We start from the raw sequence: 20,705 nt of genomic DNA on the forward strand, positions 1-20,705 counted from the left end.
ACCCTTTGTGTTCCCAAATCCTTTCTTCAGGAATGAAGAACTTAATCCCAAAGCCTGGTTCGAATCCCAGGTTCTCCTTCCTTAGCTCTCCCCTTTCCTCTGCAACGCCCCACCCCTACCCTATTTCCTGGGAAGGACCAGCACCTTGGTTTGAATGCATGGGAGACCCCAGAGTGGTACAAGACACAGAGGGAAAGGCTTCACCCTCCAGGAAAGGGACCGAGGGTACAGCCTAGTAAGGCCTCCATACCCTGGACCACCAAAATGGGGTCTTGGTGCCAGAAGAAGGTATACTGGTGACCCTGAGAAAGGGGACCCAGCAGCTTCAAAATCTCTCCTTGTGAATACTCACCACTTAATACTTTGCCTTTCTGGAGATGATTGCAGAATCATGCTTGAACCACATCCTTCTGACACCTGAGCTGTGGAGCCATGTCGCTGATTGGCTGTAGGGCAGGTTTCAGGCACTGCAAGCACATGTTCTTGCTCAGTTCTCCCGACTTACTCACTTTCTCTTTTGGGCCTGCAGGAGGGTCTTTGTTTTGCATATCTCCTGTAGATTTTCATCTTTGTCAGCTTCCTCCACCCACTGCTGCAGCAGGGGCCGCAGCTTACACATGTTCTTGAAACTGAGCTGCAGAGCCTCAAAATAGCAGATGGTCGTTTGGCTGAACACCTTCCAGAAGATAACCCTCACCATGTGCCCTGCATTGGCCTGAGTATATTCCAGGGTGATCCTCTTCTGCTTCAGGAGTTTGGCAAATTGTTGCAGGTCTTTCTGTAGAACTTTGATGTTCTGGGACTCCCCAGGGATTTGCTCCAACTTCTCCTTGAGAGCTTCACAGCCTCTAGTGGGATAGTACAGGGTCGGGGGAGGACCCCTCGAAGTTGCTTTTCTGCTCCCAGGTCTCAAGGCCATCTTGGGGCACTATCCCCATTTTAACCTGAGGTTCACAGTATAAAATCCCACCCCAGTACTCCTATGGGGGGGGGGGCACGGGTGAATCCCCCACACCTCAGTCTGATTCCTGACTATCAGGAGGGCCTTGGAAACCCAGCAAGGCTCCAGCCCTCCTGGCCCATTGCCTTCACCCCCAGTGAGGGCAAGAAGGCTAAGTCCGAACCCGATGTCCACCTTGGGGAGCCCAGTCCCCAAGCTGGGGTCCTGGAAAAGTATACAAAGTATTCTTAAAACAATAGCAAGCACACAACATTTCTTTTGCTCCTTCAAAAAATACCACTCCTGGTTCTCAACTTTCTCAAAGATATACTTGGCTATCTTAAGTGCATCCCAGACCTTCTGAGTCCAAAATCTCCAGTTTAAGAGACTGCTTTTTTGGGTAATGCCTCAGACAGTGTGAGCTTCTACATTTACCATAATCTAGATGTTGAGGTACAGTAGTTTAGAAGGCCACTGATACCATGATAACTAATTCTTATCGTGAGGTATTTTTGTTGTTGTTAGGCTTTTTTGAGTCCAGACTATTTTTTAAATTATGAAACTTCTGACTATGTTAGGCATCATGTAGTATATAAACATATTTTCTCCTGGGATGCATAGAAAATAAATACTTATGTGTGTTCATATCCATGCCCCAATGCCTCTTTCCTTCCCCGGTAAATTTAGATATTTGTAATTAGATTGATTCCAGGTAAAGCAGGAAAGACTTACTGAGAAAAAGGAAATTAAATTGTTAGAAGGCAGTTGTAAGGGGATAGGCATTTTAATGTGTGGAGAAAGCTGGGATATAATACATGAAGAGTTTGTGATTATGATCGAAGAATAGATCAAAGTGTTTTGGGTTATAGGGAACCACTGTTCTGCAAACTTCTACCAACATGGATTAGTTCGTCTGGTTTTGGCTTAATATAAATGGAATCACAGGAAGTGGACTCCATTATATCTGGCCTCTTTAACTCCAGGTTATGTCTGTGAGAATTATACCTATTGCAATACTTTGTTCTGTTTTATTGCTGTACAATATTCCATTTGAATATTACAGTTTACCTATTCTACAGTTTGTGAACATTTGGGTTGTTTTCCACTATTTGTGTATTAGGAAGAGTCCTATAAAAAACATTTTTGGACATGTCAAAAAAAAGTATTTGGGGTTATATATAATAGGAAGGAAGAAAATTCAAACTAACAGAAGACAGAACATGTATTTTGCACTTAGAGGAAAAAGTTCAGGTGTAGGACAGAAGTCAGACCTTGTTTGCTGAGGACTCCTGCCCTGTTTCCCTGAATCAGCCACCACTCCCTGCTGTGGCAGCTTCATCTTCAGACAGGAGGGCATGGCTGGGGCATGTTGAAGCCTCATGTAGTATTTGAAGTTCAGAGAAGGATTGATGATTCTTCCAGTGGTTCTCTAATAGAAGCAAAGAGATCTCTTTTTCAGTGGCCTAAGCAATAATTAATTATGTTTTACTGGACAATAATGGGTTACCTGCCAATTATTTCACCAATCCCTTTAGCCAAGAATGTTTCATGAAAGTGAGTGATTTAGTCCTGCATTATTGAGTTCATCAGTGACAAGGGTACAAGAGTCCCTTGAACCTAATGAGGTCTGGAGGTTAGATCAGCTCTCCTTGAAGCACATGGACTACCTCATAATAAAGAAGGAAAACACTGAGAAATGGATGCTGGGTGGGCAAAGAACCACCATAGAGATAGGAAGAAGGTCTTGTTCTGGTGCTAGAAGTGTTCTTGATTGCACTGAATGTCACATCCTCACTTCTTCTCCATTGTGAGTGCTGGACAGTCTATTGCTTTTTAACAGAAGTGGAAAAATACTGGACCCAACACTACATTAATTGTAGAGCAGTGTTTTTTCCCTCCATTTGGAAATGAATACATTAATAATTGCTCATATTAAAAATAGCTTTGTAAGAGGAAAAAACATGCAATTTATGTTCTAGGTCAATATTTGGGGATTTCTGAACTGTTTTTCATTTGTAAATAAGTAATTCAGTGAAGATTAAAATGGTTTGGCTCCAAATAAGTAAATAATTAATAATCATCTTGCTTTCTGGGTGACTTATTTAAGCATTAGCTCTAAAATTAAGTATGGAAAAAGGATAGTAGTGTGGAAAAGTGACTATGTTTTTTACATTCAAATTGAATCCTATTCTTAGGAGGACTAAGGTCCTAGACTCCCAAATGTGTTTTTTACTCTTATTTATTTATTTTTTTACAATGTAAGATAGCTTTTCCCAAACATCATGTTACGCCTTTATAAGTTTACATCAGTGTTTTTCTGAATGTGATGAATTGGTTTGTTCAGAAACATATTTTTAAATAATAATAATAATTTCAAAGAAGCTGAAGATCTGGGGACTCTTGCATTATGGATATGCATTAGACTTAGTGTCACCATTTTCTTATAACTTTGAATTAATAATTTGGAAAGAACTATAACTAGTACTGTGAAGTTGTTCATTTCAACTCCATAGCTCAGTCAACCAAGTAACACATACCCCTGGTGGCATCAGGAAATGGAAGGTTTGCCTTTCAGGGCTGTCCTTGGTTCAGAGGCGCATAATTCACCCAGAATCACACACAAAGCAAAATTGTCAAGCCATGCTATTTTTACTTAATTGTCTTACATCATGTTTCCTTTCAAAATTGCTTTCCAATAGCAAGACTTATTGATTTTAATATTCTGTGAGAGGGGTTCAAATTTATTTGAAGATGGGTTCGATATTTGGAAATACAACAGTCATTCAGAACAGTAGCAGGTTTATTATGTGAGTATGGTGACCCATCATGTAGAGGTAGGAAAGGCAATAGCAAGATATGAGTATGGAGTGATAATAGTAATTTTCACATGCTATGATAAACTGCCCAAGAAGATGATTCTAGGGGCGCCTGGGTGGCTCAGTGGGTTAAGCCTCTGCCTTCGGCTCAGGTCATGATCTCAGGGTCCTGGGATCAAGCCCCATATCAGTCTCTCTGCTCAGCAGGGAGCCTGTTTCCCCCCCTGTCTCTGCCTCTCTGCCTGCTTGTGGTCTCTGTCAAATAAATAAATAAAATCTTTAAAAAAAAAAAAGATGATGATTCTTAAAAAAAAAAAAAGTATGTTGATAATCTGCTCATTTGCACCAAATTGATGAAAGAGTTGTTTGAAGAGCCTTACCTTTGGCGTTTACTCAAACACCTGGCTAAATAAAATAGGAATGAATAGAATTGTGCTGTGTGTCTTTTAATCGTTCTTGAGTTTACCTAAGGTACGTCAGTGTATTGGACATGATTGTCTTTGTTCATGACATTGTATTAGTGCTGTAGCTCTAACGCGGACATACACCAAAGTCCTAAAGAGAAGAGACTCTTAAGTAGGGAGTAGGTAATAACGTACATTTAGTTCTATGTGTCTCAGTCCTTTTGCTTTTATTTTCTTTCTCTCTTTTTCACTGCCTCCTCCTGGCCACTTCTTTGCTTATTAGATCTCTCATTAGAAGGCAGATAGGGAAATCAAAAGGTAATGAAACTTAAATCTGCTAATTTTGCAACTTGTTAGCAGCTCCTATTAAATGTTCAGTGGAAGAAGAAGCTATCGTTATTAGCTAAAAGGAAGCTTAGGGATAATCTATGGAATTTATTTATCTGTTACTAATTCATTAATAATTGATCATTAAATTAAGCCAGCCAATTTATTGCACAACTAAATTATAGCAAATGTGTTTTCTTGCTCACAGTTAAAAATTTTTACTATAAAAGATACCAAGTATTATATATTTAATAAAACTCAAATTTAATAAAGCAAGGTCCGTGATCTCACAAAGCCAACCTTCTGTATTCTCTGAGATGTATAACAGTGCTAATAATGGCTACATCAAATCATCTTGGACAAAGCAAAAATAACCCTGTTGTTTCTGAGGTGCAAGACAGGAGAGTCTATCTATATATCTGCTAAACCTTGGCAAGAAAAGCAAAAGGAGAGATAGCATCTGAGAAAATTCAGAGGTGTTGGTATCTTGCAGGGCCCTGCTTGTGATAGCGTGACTCTAATTGGTTTAAATAACAGGTGATGTAAAGAAAATCTGAAGCCATTTCAGCCTTCTTTTATCATTAGAAGTGCTCTCCTGGATGCTCACTTCCAAACAGCTGGCTTTGTGATAGATCCTGGAACGCAGGTGCTGGGGGATGCTGGAGTGGAAGGAGCACCAGGGAAGGTTTGAGGTTAAAAATATAGACAAAATATATACATGAAAAAATGAAGTCGGGGTTTTGGCTAAAAGTAATTTTGTATGGACTTTTTGGATGGAGAGAAGGTAACAGCAATGAAGAAAGTTAGTATGAGAAATTAAATGTATCCTGAAAGAGAAATAAGGGAAAATGCAAAGGAAGAGAAGGTTTGCTGGGGAGCATACAGAGCATGAAGGCACACACTTGGCCTTGCTCAGATGAGCTGCTGTGACCTCCGATTCCAAACAGCTGTGTCTTCCAGAAATACCAGTAGAGCATTTCTCAAGCTTGGTTGGACTTTGCAATTACCTTGGGAATTTGAAAGTGTTCTGATGCTTCCATCCTACTCCAAGAGATACTTACTGAATTGGTCTAGGACTGGGCTTATACATTTGGTGACTCTACTGTACAGTCTTCTTAGCCAGCCAACCACGGCTCTGGAATATGAAGATGTCATTTAATGCCATCTTCTCTCATGGGGCTGCCTTCCCGTCTGCAGGCTCATTTTCTATATCCTGCCCATCATCCTCTCTCCTCTGCATACATAGTCTCAGCCACAACAGAAATCTAGATAAACTGATAAACTATCCTAACACTTCAGCTGTAGAAGCAACTCTTTATAGTAGTGTCTCCATAAGTGGAGGTTTCTATGTCAAATCGAGGATCTCCTCTCCTTGTTTTCAGCTTTGGACACTAAATGTGTAAGATATTAAAATTTGTAATAGGAAACAGTAGAATTACTATAGATATTTAACATTTTTAAGACACTCCTAGCATATATTTCAGAACATGTTGCTATCTTTTACAAATCATCCTGGCTCTGCTATATCTGTTCACAAACATGATGAAAATGGCCCATTTTATCTTTCAGATGCCTCTGCAATTATTACCATGAAAATGGGATTTATTTACTCAAACCCATTTCTTTTTTAAGGAAATGTCTGGAGCACAAGAGAGAAATGTTATTAAATAGGTCATTTAGAGATCCTGGGCCTTCTATATTTAGTACAGCTGCCTTAAACCCAACTACAGCAAGAGAAATCGAGAAGGCACTTTGGAAAGGCATGAGTACTTTTGACAACAACATATTCAGCCACAGTTACGCCTCACAGTGAGAGAAGATAAATATTTCACCCCCCTCCCCATCTGATCTCTCGCTCTAAAGATTCATTCATTCATTCTCTTCTTTTTTTTGTCTTTTTCAAATGGCAAGGAAAAGAGCAAAGAAGAGAGAGCAAAGCAGACACAGCCCGAGCCCTCACTAGGTTTAATGCCTTCCTTAGTGGTGATGACATGACATAAGCAGTGTCCATTCAGCGTGATAGACTAGGGCTGCAGGGTGCTGGGGCTGTAGTTCTCACGTTGGCAGTGCTGGCTTGTACTTGCTACTGTATGACCTTGGGCAAGTAACTGAGCTGCTTTCAGCCTCCGTTTTCTCATCTGTAAGATATAGATTTATTTGCCAAATTTACCTTCATGGATTCTATGTGTTGGGCCTGGTGCAAGGTGACAGAGGTGCAGAGACAGGAGGGAGCCTTTTTAATGGGGTGCATTTTTTACATAGCACCTAGTACAATAAACACTAGTGGCCATTGTTTTTATTATCACAGGACTATACTGGGTTCTACAAGGGATTCAGAATGAGGGTGATCACAAATATATTCTGATTTATAAAACACATTTTTATTTTGCTTAATCAAATTTGTGGCATCACTTCCTAGAGCTCTGCAATTTGTCTTTGTTAGCAGCACCTGGGAATCTGGGTGTAAAAGCAGAGATGATAAATATTTAACACGATTCTGGACAGAATTATTCCAGGAGGATGTGATAGATATAAAATGAAGTGATTCAAGCTTCAGCAGGAGCATGGTCGGATGTACCTTGCACAAGGTCAGGTATCTTGTCTTTGCTATTTACTGCTATATTCTCAGGGATAAGTAATGCAAATAGTAGGAAATCAAGAATTAGTTGAATGACTAAATGAATTGAGGGAAGGATCTAAGTTGGCAAGATAAAGGAATAAAGACATGAGAGGAGGGGCCCCATCGAGGGAGAGGTAATAGGGAGGTGAAATCTCCAGAAACAGTGTGCTCTTGAGTGAGGGAGTGTGAGAGCTAGAAGCACTGGGGGTCATGCCAGAGGGCCAGGCAGTTGATTAAAAGCTTTAAAAGATGGTGCATTTCAGAAAAGTGTCAAGAGCTACATAGGCACTGTCCTGTGACAGGTAGAGGTAATGTGGAATGTACAGGGGAAACAAAGGCAACTGAGGAACTTTCTGTTGAGAATGGAGTTCAAACACCCATGGAAGTCATCCAAGAGGTAGAGGGTAAAATTAAAGAAAAGTGTGACCCTGAAGCAAGGTGTTGAGAACAGTACTGTGGGCCAGGAAATGAGGTCGTAAGAGTAGAGGAAGGTGCAGCTGGCAGACATGGGCCTGGAAACATAATTTTTCTGTTTATTTTTTACAGGAGTATAGAGGACCAATGATTTGAACTTGGCAGGGGAGATCTGTGTCTTACCTCTTAGGAACAAAGGGCAGAGGAGTGGAGATGGGAAGTGAAAAAACCCAGACAGTAAAACTTTTAAGTAAGATGGACTCACAACTCGTACTAACTCATTAGCATCCTTGTAGAGAGGATACTTTAAGCATGATAATTAAGTGTTTCCTTCCGGTCTACTTAGGAGCCTAATCTTCATCAGCTGTTCACAGTCTGATCACATAAAATACCTCTTTGCATTCAACTATTGCCACATTCTTCAAGGTATTTGGAAGTGGCTTGGGTGCTGAGTCAAGGAATCCTAGCTAAGGAACTTCACACCGAGCTTTTGCTGCACCGAGCTGGCAAAAGTATTATCAGCTTAAACAAATGGAGGATTTATTCAGTTCTCATCTATTAGCTGCAGTGGCTTCACAGACATTAGAAATGCGTGGAAGAAAGGTTCCCAGTACTTCCTTATAAAACCTTAGCATCCCATTCAGCATATGAATGAGGTTTGCATATCTTTGGAGGATTTGTTATCCTGAAAGTAGAACCTTATTATTATTATTTTTTTAACTGATAAACTCTAGAGAGTGCAGGGATGTGGAAGCATAGGACAAGGTGTTAGGGAAGGAATGTGTTTTTAACAATCAAGTCAAGAACAGAAATGCTGGAAGCACCACAGATGGGATTTTAATGGAAGTTTCCTTCTAATTTAAGATCTTGCTGTCTGCACGATAAAGGTAATATTCAAGAAAGGTTGTGAAGGAAATAAAATGAATACCTCAGTATCAAAGTGGAAACTGAGGACAGTGTTCACCAAGAAAGACCTCCATGACCTGCCCTCTGCTCACGTGCTCTAGGTATAGTATGTGAAAACACAAAATGACACAGCAGTAGGGACGATTATGTACATATTGTGTATTGGGTTTTTGAGGAATTACAGTGTCCTGTTTGTCTCTTATAAAATTTGAAATAATGTTACTTCCAGAGGAGGGATTGGTGTGATGAATAACTGTTTAAGTAATAAATAACAAGGAGGCTACACAATACTAGAAATGGAAACCACTCGGTTATTAAATGGAGAAGTTTCTTCTCCCTGGTGGTACTAAATCATGTGAAGTGATATCCACCAGTTTCATCCCCAAGTGAAAAGGCAACTCCACAAATTAAAAAAAAAAAAAAGCCACAAGGTAAGTATTATTGTGTTTATTACTGAAGTTGTCAGGCTTTTTCACATGATGGTATTTATCATGAGTACGAAAAAAAAAAGGTAGAATTTTCTACTTCACCTTAAAGCATTGTACCTTTAAAATGTATGTATAACTTGACCACATTTTCTAAAAGGCAAATGCACGAAGATGGATTCTGCATAAACTCCGATGTAGTTTTGCAAACTGTGGTATGCATCCAGAGTACCAGGTGCTTGTTACAATTGTAGAAGCTCCCTTTTGGACTTCTAAATCAGATGCCTTACAGGTAAGGCCTAGTCCCTCTGGGAATCTGTTTCAGGTAGGAAGAGAACCAGACATTGAGAAAAACTGGATTTGGATCTTGGTCATCTCCGGTTCCTGAGTGAGAGCTGTGTAGCCTTGAAACCCTAATTGGCAAAGCCTTGCTCTAGTTCTTGCCGGGTAGAATAAGGTAAACCCATCGTCTATTCAGTTTCAATAGGTAGAATCTATTTGGGAGATTAATTTTTACATAAACTTATAGAAGAAGCCAATAAATTCCCAGTATTCCTTCTGCGCTTCCAGAAGAAAAAATGGCACCCAAAGGAGAAAAAACATTATTGTGCATGTCAACTAGGAATATCTATAGAAGGCAGGTATTAGCAGAAATTCATTTGTATTTCATACTTCACATTGGATTTAATAGCACAGATTATTAATGAGGAACATAAGGGACTACCTTTCTTCCCTGAACTCTCTGCTGCATTTGACATCACCAATGGTGGCTGCTTATATTAAAACTTGCCCACTCTTGACTTCCACGACTCAGAATTTTTCAGTCCCACTGCTGGCCCTGGACCACTTTTTGGCTGGTTTCTCTTTTTTTGGGTGGCACTCCTCTCCCAATGAACAAATGTTACTTCCTCAGGCTCAACACTTTCCTTAAATAGGTCAACTGTTAACAGGCCTGCATATCCCATCCTAAACTACCTTCGAAGTCTTGACCTCACCAAACTTAAAATTCTATACAATTTCCAGTTAAATACCTTGTTCTTATGTTAAACCATGGAATTAATCCACCTCTTCTAAATGTAGCATAGCTTCCCCGACTCCTCTATCGTTTCCTTGGGTTTTTTTGTTTGTTTGTTTGTTTCTGTTTTTGTGGTTCCCCACCCCCACTGGGATTTAGATCTTCTACTTGTTCATTTCCACTAAATGTTAGAAAAATGGAAATATCGAATTATTTTCCTTGATTTCCCTCTCTTTCTTTCTCTCCTTTCAGTTTCCATCTCTTTCTCTCTTTTTTTGCATTCACTAAGTATTTAGCCATCCATTCATCCATTCATCCATCCATCCACCTATCAAATACCTATTGTCAGCTATGTGTCAAGCATTATGCTAATTTCCAGAGATGCAATAAGAGAGAGAGAGAGTATGGATCCATACTAGTATGTATGGAACATTAATGATTATAGGTTAGTGAAATAATTACACAAATATATAATTGCAAACTTTGATCAACATCAGGAAGTTAATGTTCAAAATACTGTAAATTTATCTGGAGAACAGATCTCATAAGTGTGCAGGAAGAGATGGAGGAAGGTATCTCTAAGAAAGATAATTTCCTGCTGAAAGAACAGAGGGGACCAATGTGGCTAAAGCTGAGTGGGAGCAAGAAAAGAACATTCTAAAGTTTTGTTTATGTTTTTGTTCATGCCTTCTTTCATCAGCCAGCTAATAATATTTGAGTGAATGTTTGGTGCCTGATTATGCACTTAAAATAAGAGATTCAGTTGTAAGTAATACCTTCAACAGTTCAACAGATTTTTATCACTTATCTTGTAGATGCCAGCCACTGACAAGATATTGCATGTTTAGTTTCCATTCCTCAAGCATGCAGGTGTTGTTGCAAAGATATATGCCTTTTATCTAATGAAGATCTTCCAGTGCCTTCATTGTATAACCAATCCAAACTTTCTAAAAGAGACTTCTTGGGCTACACCAATCATACCATGTTTGATTACTCATTTTTCCTTAAGTTAATCAATTTATGGTCCTTCATGACACATATTAACTCAGTCTTTGTGCTTTGGTACATACTTGTCTCTTGGTGTATTTCCTTGCCCTAGAAACTTCTCCCTCCAGAGCACAGTGTACCAGAGTGAAAGAGCGAAAGCTGTGGCAACAGATTCAACTGAAATCCTAGGCCAGGCAGTGACTACTCATGAAACAGTGTGCTAGGGGCTCAACCTCTCTGACCTCTGACTCCATTTTTATCACCAGCTAAAAAGGAGAAGATAATAAACTTGCCAAGTTATTGTTCATGTTAAGTAGGAGTAAGTACAATATTTGACACATAACGTATGTTCAGTGAATGATGCTTGGGAGGGGACAGATACAGGTTGAGGAGGCTGCTAGAAAAATTTATAATAGCTGTGACTACTATTGTATTACCAAAAAACTTGGTACAAAACTCTTAACTATTGGGAAGCCTTAGATTTCACCATCCTGATTCTCCATTTTTGCAGGTTTAATTCCTCATGTCATGGAGCTCCAAGTAAGATAATTACTACCTAGTTCTATCAGTCCCTGCTCAAGGCAACAAGACTCCTTTAGATACCAGCTCAACAAGTCAGGAACAAAATTCTTAGACTATTCTTTCCTAGAGGAGAAAAAATAAGGTATTTTGTGATCTTGATATGAAAATTGGTTTTAAACAGTATTATCCAAATACTGCTCTAAAAGATTGACAATAACTATGCTTTTCTTTTTTCCCAACATCTATGGAATTTACCACTTATTTATCTCATAGTAACATTATCAGGTAGTGGAGGCATACAACATTACAGGTAGGAAGACCTTTGGAGATCACAGGGCCATATCTTCATGTTGCAGATAAAATAAAAATGAAGCTCACAGATGTTAAACAAGTTGATCATAGTTTATGCAAATGCCATACATACTGTAATAGATGATTCCTAAAGTTGTGTTATCTGAGATATAGGTTATGAGAGATGTGTGTGCAGTTTTACTGGGGAGAACCCTTGGAAACACCTGTGAGCGAGTAGAGGGATCAGGAAGGCAAAAGAAGGCATTGAATTTCCATGTAGCCACAGCAAGTACCTCAAATGATCCCACTGTGGACTCTGGGCTAGGATGGCCCCTTAGAGTTGTCCTGCCTGGAGGTACATAAATAAGTGTTTGGACGGGGGCAGATTTAGGAAAGCCATCACCTTCCAACACTCTCAGCACCTGCCAGAATGAGGAACTTGGTCTCAAGGGGTACCCAGGCAGCTCACCACAATATTTGCCATGTAGGACAAGGATAATTTCATAAAAATATCTCCTGGTAAATGTGGACAAAAAGCCTTATATTTGATTCCTTCTTTATAGATTTTATTTATTTATTTGAAAGAGAGAGAATACAAGGGAGCAGCAGGCTGGGGGGGGATGTGGGGGTGGGCAGTAGGCCCTGTGGAGCAGGGAGCCCAGTGCAGGGCTGGGAGTCCCCAATATGGGGCTCAATCCCAGGACCCTGGGTTCATGACCTGAGCCCAGTGGAGATGCTTAACTGACCCAGGCGTCCCTTATATTTGATTCTTTACTAAGTTTCTCATTACTGGGTGGTGTCTCAATTCCATATTTTATACAAAAGGCACTATTTGAAGATATTATATTCACCTGCAAAATATCATTCAAAGTTAGTTTGGGATGACCATAGAGTCTGTCCTAGCTAATTGACAGAAGAGGAGGAAAAGAAACTGTACTCAGTGATGATTCTTGAGGATGAAAACTTATAACTGAAAGCATCAGCAACTATTTAAATGAAGATTCTGAAGGTCTTTTCTGGGGCAGTACAATAAATATAGAGGTCACAAATATATGCCTAAAGGAAAGTAAGAAAGTCATTTTTAGTAACTATCTGATAATTGGATTAAAAAACATTGTTTTCCAGATTCTTAATTCAGCAGATAATTATTGTGCTGCTGTCTGTCCCAGGTGATATTCCAGACCCTAGAGAAGAATGAGCAGCAAACAAAATAAAGCCTTAGCTCTTATGACCTCATCTCTTGCAGGTCATTCTGTTGTATTGTCTTAGGTCTTTCCCCCATGTTGTGGATTTCTGGAGGATACAGTAATGGGACATTTTTCTTTGTATCTCTAGTGACTTCTTGCCTGGCATATAAATGTTTATAGAATGAAACAAGTAACAGACTATTCTACACACATAGACAAATACTTGAACTTCAAACTTCATACCTCTAAATATTTAATTATCCCCCAAATATTTCATCTTCAGCCAGATTTCAAAGATCTCATAAATCTTCCTGAGGTGGACTAGAAGGAAAGGAAACCCTGCCAGTTTTGAAAAATACATACAGGGGAAAAAAAAAAAAGTATGATTTGCTAGTTACTGGAAAAAATCATCTTGGCTTTGATTTTGTTGTTGCTCTTGTTGTTATTTTCTTGGCATTATTATTCAGCCATCTACAGACTTTTCCTAGGAAGGTTACCCAGGTTGAAACATTGAATTCCTGATGCACTCTAGGATTTTTCTGAGGTTAGTGTTTAGAAAGACCTGAAAGCCGATTTGTGAATAATGATATGTCTCCCATTTAAACCTCTTTCATAGTGAGAAAATGTATCCTCTGTGTTTCATGAAACTATGGATTTGTTACAACCTTTAAAAAGTGACCTCCACAAAAATGGGCAAATTATTTAACAAAATGGTAAAGTACTTGGTAGCATACATACATCACTTGGTGGGTTTGCTGAAGAATACATTTCCCTAAGCTTTATCCTCTGAAACTCTGATTACAACCCCTTGTAATTTAGTGTTTCTGAGCATTCAAAATTGTTTCACCTATTGGAAAGAACAAAGGTTTTGGAATCCAAAGTGAAATCTGTGTTCTGATTGTGATGCTTACTTCATGAGTTTGGGCAAACCCCTGAACTTATCCGTGTGCCTCAGTCTCCTTCAGTGTTTGAAGTGTTATTTCTTTTCTACCCTCAGAGGTTTAGTAATGTGCATTTAGAAAGTTAAATATGTGTGAAGGTGTGTTATAAACCTTAAAGGCTAGACCAGCGTCTTGTGAATGAAGTTTTGAAGAACTGGACATTATGCGTTTTTCTGAGTCACTATCCTTAACACAGCTTTTGGAAAATTAGACAAAGCTCAGCTTTCCAACTGAGAGAATGCTTGGAGTCTCGCTGGTGATCCCTGTCCAACTCTTTCTCTTTGAAACCCTCCTGGCAATGATATCCCATGTCAGAGGACAGGAATACAAATGGTCAAATATTCACCATTTTAAAAGACAGTTAGCCCTAGCTCTACATAAAGGTTTTTATATTTTTTTAAAAGATTTTATTTATTTATTTGACAGACAGAGATTACAAGTAGACAGAGAGGCAATCAGAGAGAGGAGGAAGCAGGCTCCCTGCTCAGCAGAGAGCCTGATGTGGGCCTCGATCCCAGAACCCTGGGATCATGACCTGAGCCGAGGGCAGAGGCTTTAACCCACTGAGCCACCTAGGCACCCCTACATAAAGGTTTTAAAATTTTCTAATATTTTTAAAATAATAAGGTGAATGTTTTCCCAGGTCTGATTCTGTTTTATTTCCAAAGGATTTTAGAAATGCCTTGGAAACTTACCTCTTTCTGCTAGTCCTTTATCTTCAAAGGAATATACCTGATTAAAGAGGTAGACATATCCCTATACTCTTATAATTTAGAAGCTGAGAAGAGCAAAGAGTGAATTTTCTATAGAAAACATGTCTTTGCATTATTATCCTGTGATAATGTAATAGAGAATACTTGATGGCTAATTAATAGGAAACAATTAAATGTGTGTGTGTGTGTGTGTGTGTGTGTGCATGTAACATGTCTGTGATAGGCTTTGAGTGCAGAATATGTAATATATTATAATTTTTATTCCCTTAGAATAATAAAATTACACACTAAAATTGATGACAGAATATTATAATACCATCTTTACCAACCCTGTAAAAAGAGGAGATTGTCTCTCTTCTACATAATATATAATGATTGGAGATTGCTTTAAGATGCTTATTCAAAATTGGAAAATAATAAATCTTTTGTGCCTACATTCTTATATATGCAGATTAGTGATATCAGTGCCCCTGCTTTCCTAAGAATACCTGAAATAGATGTGCCTGGGTGGTGCTGTGGGTTAAACTTCCAACTCTTGATTTTGGTTCAGGTCCTGATCTCAGGGTCATGAAACTGAGAACCTCAGTGGACTCCGTGCTCAGCGCTCAGTGTAGAGTCTGCTTAAGACTCTCTTATTCTCCCAGCTCCTCCCCACTCAAATGAATAAATAAATCTAATTTTAAAAATTCCTGAAAAAATCTATTCTCTATTACTGCAGAAATTTGCTAGGAAATATTTTTATATCTCAGGTTGAAAGGGCACATCTGAAGAATGTTTAAGGTTTGGTTGGTTTTGTGTGTGTTGTCCTCTCTGCTGGTTTGCTCTCATTAGAGACACAAGTGACCCAACTGACAGCTTTATAAACAGTGTTGGATATGCCAATATTAAACTTTGCTACATCAACAGATTTTAGGGTATTTGTGTAAGTGCAAGTATCTGTCTTTGGTATTTGATTCAGGCATCTCTGTAACCAGCCAAATGGAAAGATTTCTAGTAATTTATATAATCACATCATTTGGTTTTTGCATCTTGAGAAAGTGGTTCCTATCTTTAGGCAAACTGGTGTACCTCTGAGGTCGGCTTAACTGTTGCTGAAATCGAAAGAAAGGAGAAAATAAACAAAACGACAAAATGTCTTTCATAACAGAAGGCAGCTAATTTGAGGGAGGAATGAGGGATTATGATGGCCAGATTGAGAAAGGATGTGATGAACTACAAGTGAATTACAAATGGGCCACCAGTGACCCTGATAATGGGATTCAAGCAAATTATAATTTTGCTCCAATGGCAGATCGACTTAACTGTGTGCTGACTGACCTAATTCCCACTCAACTGGCAAACTGTAGAGCTGTTATTGTTTTCCTGTGGGTTCCTGGCTGTATTCTTCAGCTTTATTACCTACAATTGATTTTTCCACTCTGGTTCAGATTCTTACTATTGACTTTTTAAATAGTAATGATTATCCAGTCCTAGAATCTGAAGAAAAAAATTACAAATCACTAAGCCCATATTACTTTTTATTTATTTAAAAGACATTTCAATAATAATAAAGAAAGTTGTGAGAAAATAATAACCCAGGGTCCACTGTTCATGTTTTATGAACATGTTTTATGAGTTTTTCTCACCTACACACACATATATGCTAATTAGAAAAGTAATAAATATATGCACATTATGAAATCTTTAAAATTTCTGTAAGAAATTATCTGTAAGGTACAAATATTTTATGACAATATTTATATTTAGTATTTTAAATATTTTAAAATTACTAAATTCAAGAGATAATTATTGTTCATAAATTCACAGGGACACGAATAGTTGTAAGCATATAACAACGGGTGGTGTGACTAACACGGTAGCAACTTTACAGCCAAACCCCCAGAAATCCCAGATTATTTCCTTAGTATAAGTTTCTAGCAGTTCAGTTGTTAATTAAAAAATATGTATATGTATATGACTTCGGCTCAGGTCATGGTCTTAGGATCCTAGGATAGAGCTCTGAGTGGAGCTCTTGCTCCGTGGGGAGTCTGCTTCTCCCTCTCCCTCTGCCTTTCCACCCTACTTGTGCTCTCTCTCTCCCTCTCTTTCAAATAAATAAATAAACAGAATATTTTAAAAAATTAAAAAATTTTAAAAAAATGTACTTTTAAATATTTGATAAATATTTTCAAATCCCTACAGACAGTCCTTACCAACTTAGAATCTAAATAGTACAGCATTATCAATATTTTTCATCACTGGAAATTTCTTAGGTGGTTGAAGATACTGCCTTATTTAATGATACTTTGCTCTCTAGTAAAATTAAAAATTTTTATATGTTTATTTTTAGTTTGCTTCATTTTTCTTCTTTGAATTGCCTCTTCCCACATTTTATTCTATTTCTATTTTTTTAAATAAAAATACCTTTGCTTGTATGATTAGGTAAGTAATACATAATTGTTGTGAGGAAAGATCAAATAATATATATAAGATTAAGAGAAAAAATTATCAATATTTTGGTTTCTGGATAGAGGCACATGTAAATTTAATGCATTTTCCTGATTACTTTGGAAAGTAGAGAATCTTTTCAAATATGTATGACCATTTAAATGAGCTCTTCTATTAGTTGCCTATTCATACTTTCTATCTTCATTTCTATTGTGTTGTCTTTTCATATCAACTGTAAGCTTTCTTTGAATATTATAGTTACTGATTTGTCATGTGCATTACACATTTAAAATTGTTTTTCAAAGTACCTTTTTTCTATTCACATTATACTTGCAATTTTTGTCCTTAAATTAATGGTGTTTATGCTAGGCTATTAATTATGTGGTATTTTTAGCATTAGTTCTATAAATTGTGTTGTACATTGATCATTAAACATAATATGGTCACATAAGTTTTTAATTTCTCTGAAAAGGTTTAATCCTTCTGAGATTAATTATTGCACACAGATTGAGGAGAAACTTTATTTTTTTTTTCCAGCTCTTGAATTTCCTTCCTTAGTTAAAAGGTTTCTCTTACATATAAATAAATTTTTCTGATAATGTTCAGTGATTTTTTCTTCATTTCTGTGATTCATCTTTTACCCATTTATCCGTTTATTCATTTATTCACTCATTCTTTTATTTATTAATTTATTAAAAATTATCACTTGGGGATCTTTTCCGGTCAGACTATACAGTACCTACATAAAATCCACCTATGGAATAAATTTATTTAATCAGTCATCAGTTGATGGTTTAATTATTTTCATATCTTGACTTCTAAGTTGTGCTGAAATGAATGTATTTGTATTTATGTCATTTTGTAGTTGTATGAGTTGGTCTGTATAACTAAAAGTGTTGGATGTATCTTTCTGTTTCAAAGGCACTGTCTTAACTGGTAGGATAGGTTATAGTAAACAGTGGAAGGAGGCTATAATGTTGTGTGGTAATGGATTAGATATGGAGGCATCAGGATGAATTCCTATTTAGTTTACAGTAGGTATGTACATACACATATAGAAATATTGATAGATATTTATATATACATGGGTTAGTGTACACATATATTTTGTTGCTCTGATAGCAGAGAGGGCCTGTTAGCAATTATGTCTTAGTGTCAACAAGTATGGTCGGCACCAAGATCTTGACTTCTATTCTATTCCCCAGTAAAAAGAATCAGGGCTTCTTAGAGAAATGGTTGATTTCATATTTGGGAGAGGAAATAAGAAAAATGACTCTGGAAATCCTATAGTTCTAGAAAGTAGAGAACTAAAAACAAAAACAAAAACAAAACAAAACAACAAAAAATCCATCCATGATGATGAAAGTAAATCAATGTGACCGAAGAACCAACTAAGAGTTCATAATGGCCAAAGCTAAAAATGTTTTGAAGCAACAGAATAATATAGTATCAGATAATAACCTAAAGTATAAAATAAATATCCATGAGTCCATACTGATATAAATAAGTTACTAAATAAGTAAGTAAATAAATAAATGAGAAGGATAGACAAAGCCCCCATATGAAAGAAATGCAAATAATTTCTATAGATACTCCACTTTCAAGGAGATAGAACATCATTTGCCATTCCTTAAATATGGGCTGCTTAGAGTGATTTCCTTTCAAAAGGTATACTGTGGAAGGGGGAGAGTAACTTGCAATGGAGAAACCTGACAAACACTACATCAATCAGGTGATCAAGGCAAACATCGATAGTAGTAATTTATGCTGATAGTATGTAATCTTGATATGATTTGGTGAGACTGACAATTTACTTCCAAGCTCTTCCTCTCAAAAACACAGATTGAGATGAATCATGAGAAAAACAAGAAAAAAATCTTAATTGAGGAACATTCTACAAAATACCTGACTGTACTCTTCAAACTTTCCAAAGTCATAAAAAACAAGGAAAATTTTAAGAAAATGCCATAGCCAGGAGGAGCCTAAGGAGGTATGATAACTAACTGTAAAATTGTTACCTAGATGGATTCTGGAACAGACAAGGGACGTTAGGAAAAACAAACCCCCAAAACTTAATAATGTAGGAATTTTAATACTATATCAACATTAGCTTATTAATTGTGACAAATGTACCATAGTAATGCTAGATGCTAATAACTGGGGAAAGTAAGTGTGAGGTCTCAGCAGTTGTCTTCACAATTTTTCTGTCAGTCCAGGATTCTAAAGTTGTTTTAAAAAAAAAAAGGGAGACATTACCCAATCTCCCCTACATTGAGGTTATATCCATCTAAACTTCCACTAGCAGTTTAAGAGAAGTTTCCTTTACAAAATATTTGCCAGAGATTCTCTATGTTGCTACTCTGATTAAAAATATATATACACAATGGAATACTATGTAGCCATCAAAAGAAATGAAATCTTGCCATTTGCGACAACATGGATGGAACTAGAGCGTGTCATGCTTAGCGAAATAAGTCAAGCAGAGAAAGACAACTATCATATGATCTCCCTGATATGAGGAAGTGGTGATGCAACATGGGGGCTTAAGTGGGTAGGAGAAGAATCAATGAAACAAGATGGGATTGGGAGGGAGACAAACCATAAGTGACTCTTAATCTCACAAAACAAACTGAGGGTTGCTGGGGGGAGGGGAGTTGGGAGAAGGGGGTGGGGCTATGGACACTGGGGAGGGTATGTGCTTTGGTGAGTGCTGTGAAGTGTGTAAACCTGGTGATTCACAGACCTGTACCCCTGGGGATAAAAATATATGTTTATAAAAAATAAAAAATTAAAAAAATAATAAAATCTCAAAAAAATAAAATAAAATAAAATCTCATTGTATTTTTTCCCTTTTTAAAATTTATTATTGAACTGTAGTTAACACACAGTATTATATTAGTTGCAGGTATACAACCCAGTGATTAAACAGTTCTGTACATTACTGCTTACCATGATAAATGCAGTCATTATCCATCAGTGTGATAATTTTGTTTTTCCTTCTTATGATATAATCGAAACCGGTTCAGTTTTTTAAAAAAGATATATATATATTTGTATGTTTTTCTGTCAACTTTCAATCCAGATCTGCTTATTTTTCTTTTATTTGTCTATTTATATATTTATTTGAGAGAGAAAGACAGAGAGCAAGAAAGAGCACAAGCAAGGAGGAGAGGGAGAAGCAGGGTCTCTGCTAAGTGGGCCTTCATCCCAGGACCCCAGGATCATGACTTGAGCCAGGGACAGACACTGGTGCCCCAAGATCTTGTGCTTATTTTTCCATTGGGTTGTTCTTTTTCTCTGATTTAGAGAAGCCATGCAACAAGTAGTTTCTGCTTTGTTGTTTTTTGACTTTGTTGCTTCTTGGTGTTTGGAAATATTTTTTATTTAATTGGCCTAGCCAATCTCTTCTTTCATAGATTCCACATCTTATAATCATAAGGACTTCCCATTCTCAGGTTATATGAACAATCTTCTACATTTTCACCTAATACGTCTATAGGGTTTTTTGTTTTTTTCTCTTTTTTTTTGCATTTATTTTCACATTTTGCTTTTATTAATGTAATTTTTTTTACTAATGTAATTCTTAAATTTATTTCTTTCTAGTCTTTTATTTTACTTCTTTTCTTCCTTCCACTTTTCTTTGCTTTATATATTTTGCTACTTAAGTTTTCTTTTCTCATTCCTCTTTAGTGACTTGGAGGAGATACATCCTATTTTTACATTCCCTAATAATTAACTCTCAGTTTAAAAATAATCTTATTTGAAGTTGT

General features: G+C 37.3%; 1 protein-coding gene and 1 pseudogene across 2 annotated transcripts in view; one reads left to right on the top strand and one right to left on the bottom strand.

The window, feature by feature from the left end:
• The window catches only part of GRM7 (glutamate metabotropic receptor 7), an 891,796-nt gene that overhangs the window by 352,230 nt on the left and 518,861 nt on the right, over positions 1 to 20,705 (top strand). The window lies entirely within an intron of this gene.
• LOC131826024 (POU domain, class 5, transcription factor 1-like) lies at positions 116 to 2,297 on the bottom strand (annotated as a pseudogene).

Source organism: Mustela lutreola, chromosome 2 (assembly GCF_030435805.1).
Source record: "Mustela lutreola isolate mMusLut2 chromosome 2, mMusLut2.pri, whole genome shotgun sequence".
NCBI lineage: Eukaryota > Metazoa > Chordata > Mammalia > Carnivora > Mustelidae > Mustela > Mustela lutreola.